Below are 17259 nucleotides of genomic sequence, written 5' to 3' on the forward strand. Positions count from 1 at the left end.
CGTCTCAATACCCGGCACTGCATTTGGGACTGGAGTGTGCGGCTGCATAGAAATACATGCAGCTGAATGCTCCGATCCAAGTGGGCGGCAGTGCCAGGTATTAAGGTGCGAGACTCGTCCGAGTTTCTCGCATGTGTCATCCTGGCGTAATGCAAATACTCAGCGAAAAAGCAAAGTATAAATGTGAACCAAGCTTTAGGCCTCATTCAAACGTCTGTGAAAACAGCTGAATAATTTTAATTGGTGTTTTGGATCGGATTTTTCATCAGGGTGTCAGTTTTACCATCAGCATGTCATCAGTGATTTTCTCATATACAAATAAAAAACCTAATTGCAAAGCTTCTCCTACTCATGTGTAAAACGGCACATGGAAGCTATCTGTGCACTGTCCATGATTTTGAAGGCTCCATAGATTTGTATGTGATTTTGATACATGACGAAGATCAACAGCAGAAATGTGAACCTTCATCAGGTATGTGTGGTAGGTGCGCAAACACGCTGTTTAAATACGGTACACATTTAGGTGACAATGACCCTTAGAAATTTTTTTTCAACATATAAAAGTTATCTAATATTAAAAAATTATGTAATATAATGAAGTATTAATATTATGTATAAATTAAATTTATTTATGTTCAAGAAGGGAAAGTTGAATTTTTCTTTAGGGTATCAAATTAACCCCTCCACTCCCCAAGGATGTTTTCACCTTCACGACCAGGCTACATCTTAGAATTCTGACCACTGTCACTCTATGTGGTAACTCTGGAATCCTGCAACAGATCCCACTGATTGTGAGATTTTTTTTTTAGGTGGGACATATTGTACTTCATGATAGTGGTAAAATTTCTTCAATATGACTTCCGTTTATTTACAGAAAAAAAACAAAACGGAAATTTGGTGAAAATTTTCAAAATGTAGCAATTTTCAAACTTTTAATTTTTATGCCCTTAAATCAGATAATCATGTCACACAAAATAATTAATAAATATGTGGAAAATGTCTACGTTACATCAGAACAATTTTTGAAACATCATTTTTTTTTGTAAGGACATTATAAGGGTTAAAAGTTGACCAGCGATTTCTAATTTTTTTTCAACAAGTTTTACAAAACTATTGTTTTAGGGACCGCATTAGATTTGAAGTGACTTTGAGGGATCTATATGACAGAAAATACCGAAAAGTGACACCATTCTAAAAACTGCATCCCTCGAGGTGCTTAAAACCACATTCATGAAGTTTATTAACCCTTTGGGCGTACCCAGGATCAAAACTAGGGGGGCAAGCCATGGTCATTCAGGTTGTAAAATTTTAGAACGAAAAAGATGAATGAAATGAAAATGAAAAAATGATCGCCAAACACAACACAATCCCCTATACCAAGACCAATAATACTACATACAGGGGAGAAATACCACCATACCATGAACAGATCACATGGTGACTGAATAATACCACATACAAGGAGAAATACCGCCACACCATAACTAGACTACATATTCCACCTCATAGTGACCGAAAAATACCACATACTGGGGACAAATACCGCCACACCGTGACCAGACCACAAATTACCACCACACAGTGATTGAATACTACAATACAGTACTGATCATGAATACAAACCACAATACCAACAACACTGTTATTACCACCAGTGCCATTATACACAGAAGCTATGCATATAGTGTATAGGTAATACAGTGAGCACCAGTGACATTATACACAGGAGCTCTGTATATAGTGTCAGTGTACAGGTAATACAGTGATCACCAGTGACATTATACATAGGAGCTCTGTATATAGTGCCAGTGTACAGGTAATACAGTGATCACTGGTGACATTATACATAGGAGCTCTGTATATAGTGCCAGTGTACAGGAAAACAGTGATCACTGGTGACATTATACACAGGAACTCTGTATATAGTGTCAGTGTAGAGGTAATACTGGGATCACCAGTGACATTATACACAGGAGCTCTGTATATAACATATAGTGTACAAGTAATACAGTGATCAATGACAATATACACAGAAGCTCTGTATATAGTGTACAGGTAATACAGTGAGCACCAGTGACATTATACATGGGAGCTCTGTATATAGTGTATAGTGTACAAATAATACAGTGATCAATGACGATATACACAGAAGCTCTGCATATAGTGTACAGGTAATACAGTGAACACCAGTGACATTATACATGGGAGCTCTGTGTATAGTGTACATGTAATGCAGGGATCACCAGTGGCATTATACACAGGAGCTCTGTATATAGTGTCAGTGTACAGGTAATACTGTGATCACCAGTGACATTATACACAGGAGCTCTGTATAATGTCAGTGTACAGGTAATACAGTGATCAGCAGTGACAATATAGACAGGAGCTCTGTATATAGAGTCAGTGTACAGGTAATACAGTAATCACCAATGACCTTATATATAGAAGCTCTGTGTATAGTGTCAGTGTACAGGTAATTCAGTGATCAGCAATGACCTTATACACAGATGCTTTGTATATACTGTCAGTGTACAAGTAATACAATGAACGCTACTGACGTTATACACAGGAACTCTTGTATATAGTGTAAGTGTACAGGTAATACAGGGATCACCAGTGACATTGTACACAGGAGCTTTCTGAGACCAAGTGCCCAAACTGCAACCTAAAACCCAATTATTTATGACGAAGTGCCACCCGGACAATTTTGTGTGATGAAAAATGTGTAGTGGCCGTCTCAAGGTACTGCAGCTCTGCCCTCATTCAAAGTGAATGAGAACTACTCAGCAGTGACCGCCATAAGCGCTGCACAGGAGGAGAGTCCGCTGCTGCCAACTCTCTTCCCTGTACAGCGCTTGCCGTCCCTAAACCCTGATGATCAATTCTAATATGTCAACAATTCATTGATTATAAACTTACCTTTGCAGTCTTCTCTTCTGTTCAGCAGGGGGGCTTCAAGGTCTTGCGTGCTTATCACACACTGAAATTGAGCCACTCACACTGCCATTTCCAGACACTGCAATTGGATTGATATTCAGGGAAAATAAATGCAGAATATTAGATAGATAGAAATCCAGAGAAATTGGAGGCAAAAAGTGATTAAAAAAAAGCTATTTAATAAACCCAAAAGGTGACGTTTCGGTCCAAACAACAGGAATCTTTCTCAAGCCTTGAAAAATGTTCCTTTTGTTTGGACTGAAACGTTGCCTTTGGGCTTATTAAATAGCTCTTTTTTTTACTACAAACGTTGTGCTGTCTCCAATTTCTCTATTTCTATAATTGAGGTTTGATATTTGCCTGGGGGGCTCTGCACCCGGTCTCTTTTTTATGCTGCTCTAATTTTCTTATTTTTAGATAGATAGATAGATTTTAGCATGGAATGCAAGCAGATTCCACCCTGAAATATGCCCCATCATTGTCCCCTTCTTGTAGTAATATGCCCCATCATTGTCCCCTTCTTTTAGTAAGATGCCCCATCATGATCCCCTTCTTGTAGTAATGTCCCATAATAATATATCCCTAAATGTATAAATGTCCCATCATGATCCCCTTCATGTAGAAATATGCCCCATCCTGATCACCTTCATGTAGAAATGTGGAAATTGCCCATTCCACCACCTCTATGATTTCCTCCTCACCACCCCATTATTGCCATTTCAATCACCACCATCATTGCCCTCTCTGTCACCCTCATCATTGCCTTCTCCCCCACCACCCCATCATTGCCTTCTCCCCCCAGCCCCATAATTGCTCTCTCCGTCACCCCCATCATTGCCTTTTCCATCACCCCCCATCATTGCCTTCTCCATCGCTCCCATCATTGCTTTCTCCATCAATCCCATCATTGCCTTTTCCATCACTCCTATCATCCCCTTCATTGCCTTCTCCATCCCTCCCAATATCATTGCCTTCTCCATCACTCCCATCATCCCAATCAACCCCTTCTCCATCCCTCCCATCATTGCCTTCTCACTCCCATTATCCCCATCATTGCCTTCTCCATCCCTCCCATCATTGCCTTTTCCATCACTCCCATCATCCCCATCATTGCCCTCCCCATCACTCCCATCATTGCCTTCTCCATCACTTCCATCATTGCCTTCTCCATCACTCCCATCATTGCATTTTCCATCACTCCCATTATTGCCTTCTCCATCACTCCCATCATCCCCATCATTGCCTTCTCCATCCCTCCCATCATTGCCTTCTCCATCCCCATCATTGCCTTTTCCATCACTCCCATAATCCCCGTTATTGCCTTTTCCATCACTTACATCATTGTCCTCCCCATCACTCCCATCATTGCCTTCTCCATCACTCCCATCATTGCCTTCTCCATCACTCCCATCATTGCCTTTTCCATCACTCCCGTTATTGCCTTCTCCATCACTCCCATCATCCCCATCTTTGCCTTCTCCATCACTCCCATCATTGCCTTTTCTATCACTTCCATCATTGCCTTCTCCATCCCTCCCAATATCATTGCCTTTTCCATCACTCCCATCATCCCCATCATTGCCTTCTCCATCTCTTCCATCATCCTCATCATTGCCTTCTCCATCACTCCCATCATCCCCATCATCCCCTTCTCCATCCCTCCCATCATTGCCTTTTCCATTCCTCTCATCATTGTCTTCTCTATCCCTCCCATCATCCCCATCATTGCCTTCTCCATCACTCCCATCATTGCCCCCTCCCATCACACACACACCTGTCCGCTGCTCTCCACTTGCTCTGAGCTCTCCGGCGCTGGCAGCTTCCTCCTGTGCTTCCTCCTCTCCTCCCACGCTTCCTCTCACTGGCACACAGCGGCACGGTGCTGAATGATGATGTCATCCAGCCGCACCGCTGAATGCCGTCTGAGAAAGAACTGAGCAGGTTGAGGCCTGCGATGCCGCGTGCCAGCAGAAAGGGCTCTGCGTGCCCTCTCTGTCACGCGTGCAGGTTCACTCTGGTGGCTCTGATCGGCGGTAAGTTTGGTTAGAGAGCTGTGGTTCTCATGCTGTCAGATGGCAGCGTGTGAATCAGCAGTAAAAAGATTACTGCCTGTCATAAGCGTCGGCTGATGAGTACTACTCTCATTATCCTACACCTGCTCTCGCTGATAGCAGTGAAAGCAGGCGTACGATGATGAGCGTATTCATCAGCCGGTGCCTGTGCAATAAATATATACATTTAAAAAATAGTTTTGGTTCCCTTCTAAAAGCAGGTGTAGGATGATGAGAGTAGTGCTGCCAAAAGTACCAATACCTGGTTTAAAAACAATAGTATCACTGTGCTTGATTGGCCAATAAACTTGCCTGACCTCAACCCCATAGAGAATCTATGATGTATTGTGAAGAGGAAGATGAGAGACACCAGACCCAACAATGTAGATGAGCTGAAGGCTGCTATCAAAGCAACTTGGGCTTCCATAACACCTCTGCAGTGCCACAGGCTGATCGCCTCCATGCCGCACCGCATTGATGCAGTAATTGCTGCAAAAGGAACCAAGACCAAGTATTGAGTGTGTTTACTGAACATATATTTCAGTAGTCTAACATTTTAGATCATCATTTTTCAAGCTGGTGTTATAAAGTATTCTAATTTACTGAGATAATGACTTTTGGGTTTTCATTGGCTGTAAGCCACAATCATCAACATGAACAGATATAAACACTTGAAATAGATCACTCCGTTTGTAATAACTCTATATAATATATGAGTTTCACTTTTTGTACTGAAGAACTAAAATTAACTTTTTGATGGTATTCTAATTTTGTGAGAAGCACCTGTATAGTCACTTTGGACTTTTTTCTATCCTCTTTCCCTGAGGTGGCATATCTTTTTACGCATGCACAAAAGCATGTTCAGAGCACTGAGTAACAACCTATAGAAAAAAAACTGCGTTCACTAGGACAATAATAGAAAAAAGGTATATATTTTATTGAATACAAACATCATTAATTTGAGGATGGGATAATTAGAAACAAAGCCACATTGGGCATAAAACTAACATGGCATCTGTAATATCCTCCAGCCAAATTTGCACTACAAAAGTCAATTAGCGCCCTTTCCCTTTCGAGCTCTGCCGTGTGTCTTAATCGTAGTTCCTGACCACTTAAAGGGAATCTGTCACCCATTTTTTGCCCTATGAGCTGCCGGCCTGTAGTGACTCTGGCGCAGGCGCACTGCTCTGCCATGTTGAGGGCAGAGAAGAGTCCTGCAGTGCGCAGGCGTCAGGAGAGGTCTGACGCCTGCGCACTGCCGTATTCTGCTCTGCCCTCAACAGGGCAGAGCAGTGCGCCGTAGCCGTAGCCACTATAGGAAGGGAAGAAGAGGACGGCAGCGTATGAAGATGGGAGGCGTCGGACCGGACCACCCCCTCTGGTGAGTATAATCTAACGTGTTTTTCTTATCTTTCAGGTTACATCGGGGGCTTACCTACACTATTACAGAATGCCATAGATAAGCCCCTGATGTCAATGCCGGCAGCTGATAGGCCAAAAAAAGGGTGACAGATTCCCTTTAAGGGTTATCCGTGCACTACATATTGTGGAGTCAATTTTCTGCTGCTACCCTTGTAAAAATGAAAAAATTGTGGCTAAAGCAACATTTTTGACATGTAGGCCCCTCAAAGTAACTTCAAAGGTGAAATAGGCCCTATGAAAACAGGTTTTATAAACTTCATTGAAAAAGATAAATAATTGCTACTAAAATTTTAAGACTTCTAACATCCTAACAAAAAAAAACTTTTTGAAAAAGGAACCACGAAACCAACTCCAGTGATTAAATAAGTCACAGTAAAAAGTGAACACAATGTAAAAAAAAAAACAGATTACGGTATATTTCTTAATTAGAATACAAATGGAAATAAAAAGGTGCCTCAATGGAGGGAACATGGATGAGCGTCATAAGATAGAGAATATGCAACATATGGTATATAAAAATCAAGGCGATATATCTTACAACAATGTGTAGTGTAGGACAGTGACCTGCGTTTTTGTGAATGGCTGTTATGTGTCGCAGAGGCGGAGGTCTTCTGCACTGTAAGCCTGGAATGTTGCTCTGGGACCTATAGTTCCATGAGCTTTGTCTAGTTTATTAGGGGCTGGACTTGCAGGTTAGCCGGAGGGCTGGGTGAGTCTGGCTAACCACCTACCTCCCATCAAGGGGTGTATCTCATGGAATATAATTAGACTGTTAAACTGTAAAGCGCTGCGGAATATGTTGGCGCTATATAATTAAAGATTATTATTATTATTAGACTGTTGTTTGGTCAAATAGTCTCTGTGTTGGAAGGTCCTGGAGGACCGGTTTCCTGAAAAGCACATGGAAGAGGTCATGTGCCTGCAGAGTCTGTGACTGCTATTGGAGTTGGGGAAAGCTAGCGTCCTTCTGAGGGTCTGGAACTGACAGGCTGGAGCAAGTCATAGTATGGGTCAGTGATCCCAGTAAGGCAGCTTCCCTGGAAGCCAGGACTGACAAGAAGTCAGCATGTGGAGCGGAGCTCCTGGAAGAAAACCCTGGACAATGGGGTTGTAGTAAAGGCAGACAGGTGGTCATAACAGGTTTCGTTGATGTAATGAAGTAGACTATACTTTATGCAGTTTATGCTATGTAAATAAACCGAATAGACTGTTTGTTTAAGTGGAAACTCGTTCCTGTGTGCCTTAATCCCGCTGCCAAATGAGTGTTCCTCAACACGCTCAGTGAGCGCTATCTCACAGTAGATCTAGATATCTAACTTCCCTAGTAGTCCTCCCTTACTAGGCCTCTAACAGTCAGGACCTGCCTCTAACCTGTTAAATGCTGCTGTCAAACTCTGACAGTGCCATTAACTGTGTCGGCATGGGGCCACGATCACAGGACACTGATGTTGCTATGACAGCAGGGGTTCTGTTGAAAACCTCCATGCCTGTCATCATGGAGCTCCTTTGAAACCTGCCTGTGGTTGGGCTTCAAAGGAGACCTTGCTTTTTACTATATGTAGCAATACTGTGGTATTGCTGTGTATACTACAAGCGATCAAACAACAGCAGGTTCAAGTACTCTAAGGTCTAATAAATACAGTAAAAGGGTAAACATTTGAGAAAAATAAAAAAAAACAACAATTCGAGTCACTCCTTTCCCCCCCCCCTTGAAAATAAAGTAGCAAAATACACCTATACACGTATTGCCGCGGCCATAGAAATCTGATCTATCAAAATATAAAAATAATTAACTTGATCTATAAACAGAAAAAAAATTACATTTGCCAAAATTTGTGTTTTTTTGCTTCCTGCAACATCGAAAAAATGTCAACCCTATCCTAACACGGTATCAATAAAAACATTGTCACACTGCGCAAAAAAATAAGCTCTCACCCAGCGCCAGTGACTTAAAAATAAAAATTTTTGGTATTGCCATAATCGTACTATGGCCAGGGTCTGACACGAGCGGCGATTCTCTTATGTGACAGAATCAGCTCAAGACACTCTGTTCAAACTCTGACAGATTCTCATCTTAGACCCCCCTCAGACCCTCAGACATCACACATGTAGACCCATTCAAATCTATGGGTCTGCCCACATGTCAGTGTGGTAACACGGATCATGTGTCCATGTGGAAAACATGTAGACATGTCCATTTTTCCTGACATCGCAGTCCGCAATACGTCCAGCAAATGTGCACACGGAAGATGTCATTAGTATGACACGTGCCGGCGTCTGAGAAAAGCCGTACAGATAGCGCTGTTTCCAGGCCCCCGGTGCTGAAGACGGCTCTCATCATCATCGCATGGTTGCATATGGGACAAGTTGTATTTTTTAATGCCACCATCCGTTTATTTTGCCAGATAGTGTACTGGAAAAGGGGAAAAAAACTCCAAGTGTGTTGAAATTGCAAAAAAAAAAAGGTGCAGTTTTTCTGGGGTATTTTATTTACCGTGTTCACTATATGGTAAAACTGACCTGGCACTATGATTCTCCAGGTCAGTAAGAATACAAAGACACCAGACATGTATATTTTGTTATTTAGGTGGTGAATATTTTTTTGGAAATTTGTAAAAAAATAATAATGTAACTTTGCTTTTGTCGCCATTTTCCGAGACCCGTAGCGTTTTCATTATCTGGGGTTGTGTGATGGCTTATTTCATTCATATTTTTTAAAACTTTTTTTTTACTTTTTACTGAATGTAATAGTCGTTTTAGAAGGTTTGAAACTTCAGTCGTCCGATCACCGGTGCTATACCCATCAGGGTTTCAGCCCTGCTATGTCTAGCGGAAATCACTATCCTGTGAACGTCGGCCACTGTAAATCATATGGTCACACTTTGAGGACACTATGGGGATATAGCCAGAGCTGTGCTACCTATTTGGTATACATCTGGCTACGGGCCGAATATATGAGTACAGTGCAAGTGTTGAGGACGAGATTTTATAAAATCTCATTAAGGCTGTGTGCCCACGATGCGATTTTTAAGTGTTTTTGTCGCGATTTTCGGCACGAAAACGCTGCGAAAAAGTTTAAAAATCATGTACAGAACGCCCCCCCATGCATTCATATGGCATTCCGCACATGCTGTGCTAATGCTGCGCTTTTTTCCGCGGCGGAATCGCATCACGGAAAAAAACAATCGCAGCATGGTCATTCTTTTGTGCGGAATCGCAAAGAATTGCCACGATTCTGCACCCATAGGAATGCATGAGAATCACCTACTTCCCACATGTGGCTATGCCCACCATGCGGGAAGTTAAGCGTCTCATGTGCGGTTGGTACCCACGGTGTGGAGGAGAGGAGACTGTCCTCCAGGCCCTGGGTACCATACCCCTGTAAAAAAAAATAAAAAAAATCGGGGTATATTTACCTTCCGGCGTCCCGCGCTGCATTCCCGGGCCTCAGCGTTCCCAGTAATGCCTTGCGGCACGGTCCTGTGAGGGCGTAGTCTCGCGTGACTCTAGTGGTCTCGTGAGATCGCTATAGCAACGCGAGACCAACGTCATCACAGGTCTCGCAAGGCATCGCTGGGAACGCTGAGGCCCGGGATGGCAGCGCGGGACGTCGGAAGGTAAATATACCCCGATTTTTTATTTTTTTATCATTTTTAACATTTTATCTTTTACTATTGATGCCGCATAGGCAGCCTCAATAGTAAAAAGCTGCTCACACTTGTCAAACACTATGTTTGACGAGTGTGACCAACCTGTCAATCATTTTCCAAGTGATGCTTCAAATTGCTTGGAAAGTACTTGAGAAAATCGCGGTAAAATCGCGGTGAAACCGCGTGATTTCTGGGAAGGAGTCCGGTTTTTAGTGTGCATTTTAACACGCAACGTGGGCACATAGCCTTAGAGTCAGCGCCAGCCAGTGGCAAGCTACAAGCCACATCAGCATCCTCCACAGTGCTAGCGTCCGACAGTGCGCCTGCTATCGGGCATTGTTGATTAACGGCAGTGTCTATAGCCGCACTGCAGCTCCTCTTGGCGTCCGCAGTTGCGACGCCGCACGCATGGTAGGTCTAGACGGACTCTGACACTCTGCCTAGGGCCCAGCTCCAGTGACCATATACCGTGCGTGCCCTTCTCTGAGAGCTGTGAGTCCAACAGGCTCAGCATTTATGTTAATGCATTAGGCGTCTCTGTGAAGCTAACAGAGTACGCCCAGCGCACACAGGGTGACGTCTAAGCCGCGTGCAATATACCGCCACATAGCGCGTCTGCCATTATCTAGCAGCGGTTTAACACCTACTGCACGTGGACCCCGAGCGGCAAGCGCACTTTATTATTTATTGCGTTCCGCCGTTCCTAACAATTTTGTATTTACAAAAGTGTATAGCACCCGGGATGCTAATACATATCGTCGGGCTAGTACAACAAATTTTAGCACCAGTATCTAATACATGAGACTGACATCTTTATATCTATTCTGTGTATAGTTGAGAAAAAAGCTGCAGATGCACAGGGACTCCTAGATTAACATTGGTCAGAGTGCAATGTGATTTTTTTTTATTGGATTGCACTCGTCCTTTCTAAAGAGGCTACTTTCACATTAAGTTTCCAAGAGGAGGATTGCATGGCCTAGAAGTCTCCTTACTAGAGATGAGCGAAACAGGTCGGTCAGATTCAAAAGTCGCCGACTTTCGCCAAAGTCGGGCCAGGCGGTCGTTGACCAGAGCACCAAACAGAATGCTTGCACGTGACTTTTTTTTCAGCGAATGAGCAAGGACGTACACTGTGGGCAACGGGATGACATGTGCAGCGTCGAGAGAGAGATATTTTGCGCACTTTAAAAAAGCGGTCCGGCATGTAGATGTCCTCAACTCCCTTACGACTTTTCCTGATAGTCGGACGATTTCGTTCGACTCGACTTTTGAGAAAGTCGGGTTTCATGAAACTCGACTCGACCCTAAAAAAGGCAAAGTCACTCATCTCTACTCCTTACAATAGCATGTCAGATGTGTCACTTTTCGCAAGGAGAAATGTTACTTGTTAAGGCCCTTTTATATTTAGCGATGCACCAGCGATCTGACCCGGTCAGGATCGCTGGTGCATCGCTAAATAATCGCTAGTGAGCTTTCATACAGAAAGATCTCACAGCGATGCAGCAGCGACGCAGCGCACGATACTCACCTTTCACACACAGCGGTGAAGACGTCCTCCCACCCGCGTCCAGCGTCGCTCGTCTCACACAGCAGGAAGCCCACGACGAGAAATGGAGCCGGACATTCTCGCGCGATCAGCGACGGACAGCGGGGGAGCCGGTCAGAGGTAAGTATCACACATAGCGATATTGCTAGCGATATGGCTATGTGTAAAACCCCCTTTAGACCTCAATCTCTTAAATTTAAATGGAGGTGCGCCGATGCTCGTTTGTACCAACTCCTATAAGACCCCTGATGCCTTACTATGTCAGCCAAGGGTTTGCTGAAAAAAATAATTAAAGGGGTTGTCCACTCCTCTGACAACCCCTTCTCAATTTCTATATTTCCCCTAATAAAATAAGAATGGCGAGTAGAGCGTTTCAGTGCCGACGCCGCTCCAGTGATGACAGCAGTGGCTTTCACTTGTTCCTGGGGTCGATTTCAACTGAAGAAAATGAGAGCCAAGTGGCCGCTGATTGGCTGCAGGGCTCACACGTCATGTGATCCCGGGAGAGCCAATGCCCTCATCACTGGCACCAGAGGTGAGCATAGTCTGTTATTATTTAATAAGGGGAATATAGCAATTGTGAAGGGGTTGTCCTAGTAGTGGACATCACCTATAAAAAAAAAAATAAAAAAGCAAAATTAAAAAAAAAAAATGGCGGAATGGCATTTTTTAAAAAAAAGTATTTAAAATGGAATTTCTTTTCCAAAACGACATTACTGTGCACATGTTCCACTTTAAGTCAGTTCTTTTAACCACTTCAGGGCTTGGAAGCGATGAAGTGGTTAAAAGTAACGTGTCGTTCTTTGGGCGGCTTTATCTGAAAATTGCCTGTTCTGTATGCTTGAAAGCAAAGCTCAAAGAGGCAGGTGGTGGAGCTGCTGCAAAATGACTGAAAGGACGGCGGTGAAGACACTTCAGGAAAAGGACCGCCGGTGTTTTTCGTCTTGTAAAACCTGGCGCTTATGCACACATCTTAAAGACCCCAAGAGCATGTGCCCTAATAAAAGACTCTAGGTTTACAAAATGCCAGGGAAAGGAAGTTTTCTAAAGCGTCTCTTGCTTGAAAAATAGATGTTTTGGACCATCCCCCCTCCAAAAAAAAAAAAAATTAAAATGCAGCTAAAAAAGAAATCAACAAAGACTCTGACCCAGGCTTATCAAGCGGTTTGCTGCAAAGTCAGACAAATGTGAAAAATCTTCAATTTTTGCACCCTGTGGCCAAAAAATGTTAGTAATGTCTCCTCAATCTGTTTACACCTGCTGATCAGGAGTTGAAGATTTCATTTTCAGACAGTCTAGAATAGTTTTTATTGTTTTACAAGTTTATTAATCCGCATAAATTGTATCGACCCTTCCAAATATCTTGTTGGATTTCTTTTTCCAGTTTGTGGTCAGCCATAACCAGATGTTTATGGTACAATCAGACATCAATAAGATATTATATACCCTATGTTCTGTGGCTCAGTGGTCAGGCCAACATCTGCAAGGAGTTTGTATGTTCTCGCCAAGTTTGCGTGGGTTTCCTCCGGGTTCTCCGGTTTCCTCCCACATTCCAAAGACATACTGATAGGGAATTTAGATTGTGAGCCCAGATGGGGACAGAGATAATGTCTATAAAGCGCTTGGGAAGTAATGGCGCTATATAAATGAGTAAAATAAATCAAATATTCTATTAATCAGTCCAAGACAAAGCCTATTATTTTTTCTTGTTTGGATATCCAGTTTCTTCCATGATGTGTGGGTTTTAATCTTTATGCTATTTTCCTCTTTTTTTTTTTTTTTCTGGATGTCAGTGGGACAATATTCTACTTTTCACATTTTTTATGACCAGATAGGATCGCTGACTACATTCTGAAAACTTGTTTTCCTTTTTGTAACAATTACTAGTTTCTAGGCCATGGAAACCGCTGCCATGAAGTTTTTGGGTTGACTTTAATGCCAGTGAAGGTTTGTAGCTCTGCAGCCATGGAGTCCGCAGAATGCTGGAGACTTTGATCCATTATATACCGCAGCACTCTGCCTCCCCAATATTTGTATCCATAGTACGATTTTTTCTGATTTTATTTTTTGTACATGATTATGGGGCAGCCATCTTGCCCAAATTGCTGCTGACAGCATTCAGAGCTCTGCTTTCCAACTGCTTGGATCCTAGACAATAGTATGGAGATGTTCATTGCCATGTTGTAGCGTGCCGGGGGTGAGCAGCAGAGCTCGGTTATTTATACGGGTAAACCCTTTTTGTAATCTTTTGATAATATCATGACCCTGGTAAATCGTCTCTGAAGATCAGAAAGTGGCAGTAAATCTGTAGACTGAGCAAAGAAACATGTATGATATCAGGATTATTTTAAAGGCAAGCAGTCAGTAGAATAAACCCTCCTAAACCGTCTGTATGGGTACGTGGGTCCAATGTCTTATTCCAGAGAAATACCTTTTTCTGCTCTCCTGAGCCACATGGTAACGTCGCCTTTCTTTTAATATAAGCTTTGGAGGTAGATTCTTGGGGAGATCACTGTCCTGCCCATAGATCTTAACAGCTCATGTACACATGCCAGAGAAATGTGTGTTTTTAATGTCATCAGATTGTAGATAACAAGGTATCCTTGTTTCCGCTTCCTATGACCTACATGCCCATATAGACGGCTTAGGAGGTACAGTCCTACTGACAGATTCCCTTTACATATAGTAGTATGTAAAATCCTAAAAATAAGGCATATGTGAGACCGTAAGTTAACGGACGGGCCAGACTTGTGGCTGTAGTACGGACAGGAAAATATGGTCACTATGTGGTTGTGTGAAGTGGACCTAAGGGTTTATTTTTGTTCACTGCAAATTCTATAAATGTATCTCCATGATGGTTCTAGGGAAATAAAAATGTAAGTTGATTACGCTATACCACCCTATAAAAAGCCCCAATTTTCCGCTTTATGAACAGTTTGGTCTTTATTGTATGAGAAATATAAGCAGAAGCCCGGACGCCGGTGTGATAGGAGCCGTGTCGCTGCTCTATTCTTGGTATATACACTGGAGTTTCCCAATATACACTGCATATCTATGCGGCCCTAGACTGGCCTGTTGGAATACCGTCATCTGTAGCAATAGTGAGTAGTGTAAAACAAGACCGGTGTTGTAGTCCTCTTCCAAGTCCACTGGCGAGTCTCCCGGTGTGTGGCATCAGTGAGCTCTGCCCCTTCCAGAGCCTGAGGGTATGTGCACACGTTGCGGATTGGCCTGCAGAATTTTCTGCATCTCTTGGCAGAAAACGCAGGGAAAAATGCTAGCGGAATTGATGCGGATTGTTATGCGATGCGTTTTTTGATGTGCGGATTTGCTTGACTCAATGTATAGTCAGTGGGTGCAGAAACGCTGCGGATCCACACAAAGAATTGACATGCTGCGGAAAATAAAACGTAGCGAATCCGCACGGAAAAATCCGCAGCATGTGCACAATTCTCACATTCCCATTGCGTATCAGTGTTACTGCACCACACTGGATTTGATGCAATTCTGCGCGTCCAAAAACGCTGCGGATCCGCATCACCATCCAAAACGTGTGCACACAGCCTGAGAGCTCGCCATCAGAGCCGCAGCACGCCCCTATGGGGCCCATACACGAGCACCGCCGTTATCCGGTGACACCACTGCCCCTAAACAATGGCAGAAATCACAATGTCCCACATACCCAAAAGTGTCACGTAAAGCCCTGATCCAGCGCAGAAAATGAGACATAATTTGGGAAAATGGAGACACCGATTTTTTTTTTTTAAACAAGCGATTTTATTAACCCCTTCCCAACATGGCCCCTTTCCTTTCTGCATAAGGCTGTGTGCACACACAGCGTTTTTTTAGCGGTTTTCCCAATAAAACCACTAAAAATAAGCTTCCCATTCTTTTCTATGCATTTTGCGCATACTGATGCGTTTTTTTACTGCAAAAAAACGTTTGCGGTGAAAACCGCAGCATGCTCATTAATTTTGCGGATTTTTCCGTGTTTCTGGCTATTTCTATGCGTCTTGAAAACGTGCGGGAAAAAAAAGTGCGGTTTCTGGGAGTCAGGTTTTTCAGCAGAAATTTTCTGCTACGTGTGCACATAGCCTAACTGGTATCGGTGTATGACAGCCATCCGAGGGCCTGTCTCATGCAGGAAGCGATATACTGGTGCATGACACCATTGCTTTATCATGGGATGTACTGGGAAACACTCCCAAGTGGGGAGAAATTGCAAAAAAAAAGCGCAGGCCCCCACTCCAGCACGTGTGACCTTCTCTGCCACGTGTGGAGCCGTACCGTGACTGAGGGCAGCAGTCGGCTGAGGTGTTGCTCACGCTCCCGGGGACCGTGCACACTCGCAGCGGTTACCCGCCTGTCTATATACACTGGGGGCAGGGATGAACGGACCGCCGCGTCACACGCACAGCTGAGGGTCACGTGTGCCGCAGCCTTTGTCCACAGGGTCACGTGGGATGAACTATTGTGTGTCCTCCTCGGCTGCCGTCACTCTCGGCCCCGCCCCGCGCCTTGCGTCACCGCTCCATTTCCGGTATCCTCGATTCCCAGGCTGCTGCTGGTTATTTGAAGAGCAGGAAGCGGCCGCTGACGTCACTTTACTGAGCGACACCACCTAACCCGGAAGTGCGACGCGGCCCACGGGCGGTTGTTGTTGAACTCTGTGAGGGTCCGCACCACCCCTCCCCCCACGCCTCCTCTCCCTCACCGGCCTGTCTTTTTAACCGGGTCACCGCCCGCTGCCGTCTTGGGTGTAGCGAATAGGGGCATGTGACCGGAGACTGCGGAGCGTGGCTGCACACGTGGTTCCTCCATCACCGCGCCAAGTATGTGTCGGGGCCTGCTGGGGGAAGTGTAGCGGCTCGGTGTTTTCTCCGCGGGAGGCTGACTGCTCGGCCATTAGTCTGAGCGGGGACACTCAGGTGTCATTGTGCTGCCGGCGCTGTCACTGCTCGCCCAGTGGCTGCTCGGTGGGCGCTCTCTGCCATGTGCTGTGCCCCCCAGCCTCGGTGTAGCAGCTGTCACAGCGTTGTGCAGTGCGGGGGGCAGCCTGCTCCAGATGGTGGCAGGTCAGCCCTGATATTATACTGTATTCAGACTTTGTTTTATTTGATTCAATTCATGTTAAAATATTACATAATTTGTGTAAGCTGATTTCCCAACCACTGCAGCCAATCGCTGACCTCAGCAGAATAGGTCACGAGAGCCCATGAAGGACTGCAGCGGTATTGTGGGTGAATATGGGCTCTGACATGATGGCTACCCTGAGTGGTTGCCTGCCATTAGAATGACTTTTAGTTGCGTCGGACCAGCCGGTTACCAATTTTGTAGATGGTAGTATTGTTGATTTACTCCATGTTGTGTCTGCGCCGCTCCCAAACAGACCTATGTCTCACTGAGAAGACAAACGAGCCTATACTTTAAAGAAGACTCTTCAACTCTTATACAGTCCACATAACATAGTAAGGCCGCAAAAAGACATTAGTCCATCCAGTTCAGCCTATAAAATTCTGTCAGAATAAATCCCCAGATCTACGTCCTTGTAAAGAACCTAACAATAACTGTAAGATACAATATTGTTACGCTCCAGGAAGACATCCAGGCCTCATAGATCATCAAAGCATAGTCATCAATCCCATCTTCCTGT

At 44.1% G+C, this 17259-nt stretch overlaps 1 protein-coding gene across 3 annotated transcripts in view; it reads left to right on the forward strand.

Annotated features, from left to right (window-relative positions):
* The window catches only part of TBL1XR1 (TBL1X/Y related 1), a 199081-nt gene that overhangs the window by 69667 nt on the left and 112155 nt on the right, over positions 1-17259 (forward strand). Inside the window, exon 1 of one of the 3 annotated variants that reach the window (XM_073578810.1) lies at positions 16140-16438. The exons of 1 other annotated variant lie outside the window; for it this stretch is intronic. The gene's annotated coding sequence lies outside the window, so the exon portion shown is untranslated. Of the gene's footprint in view, positions 1-16139; positions 16439-17259 lie in introns of those variants that run through there. One more of the 3 variants, XM_073578813.1, reaches the window with a different exon arrangement.

The sequence above is a fragment of the Dendrobates tinctorius genome, unplaced genomic scaffold (genome assembly GCF_039654945.1).
Source record: "Dendrobates tinctorius isolate UK_male_01 unplaced genomic scaffold, ASM3965494v1 ptg000060l, whole genome shotgun sequence".
NCBI lineage: Eukaryota > Metazoa > Chordata > Amphibia > Anura > Dendrobatidae > Dendrobates > Dendrobates tinctorius.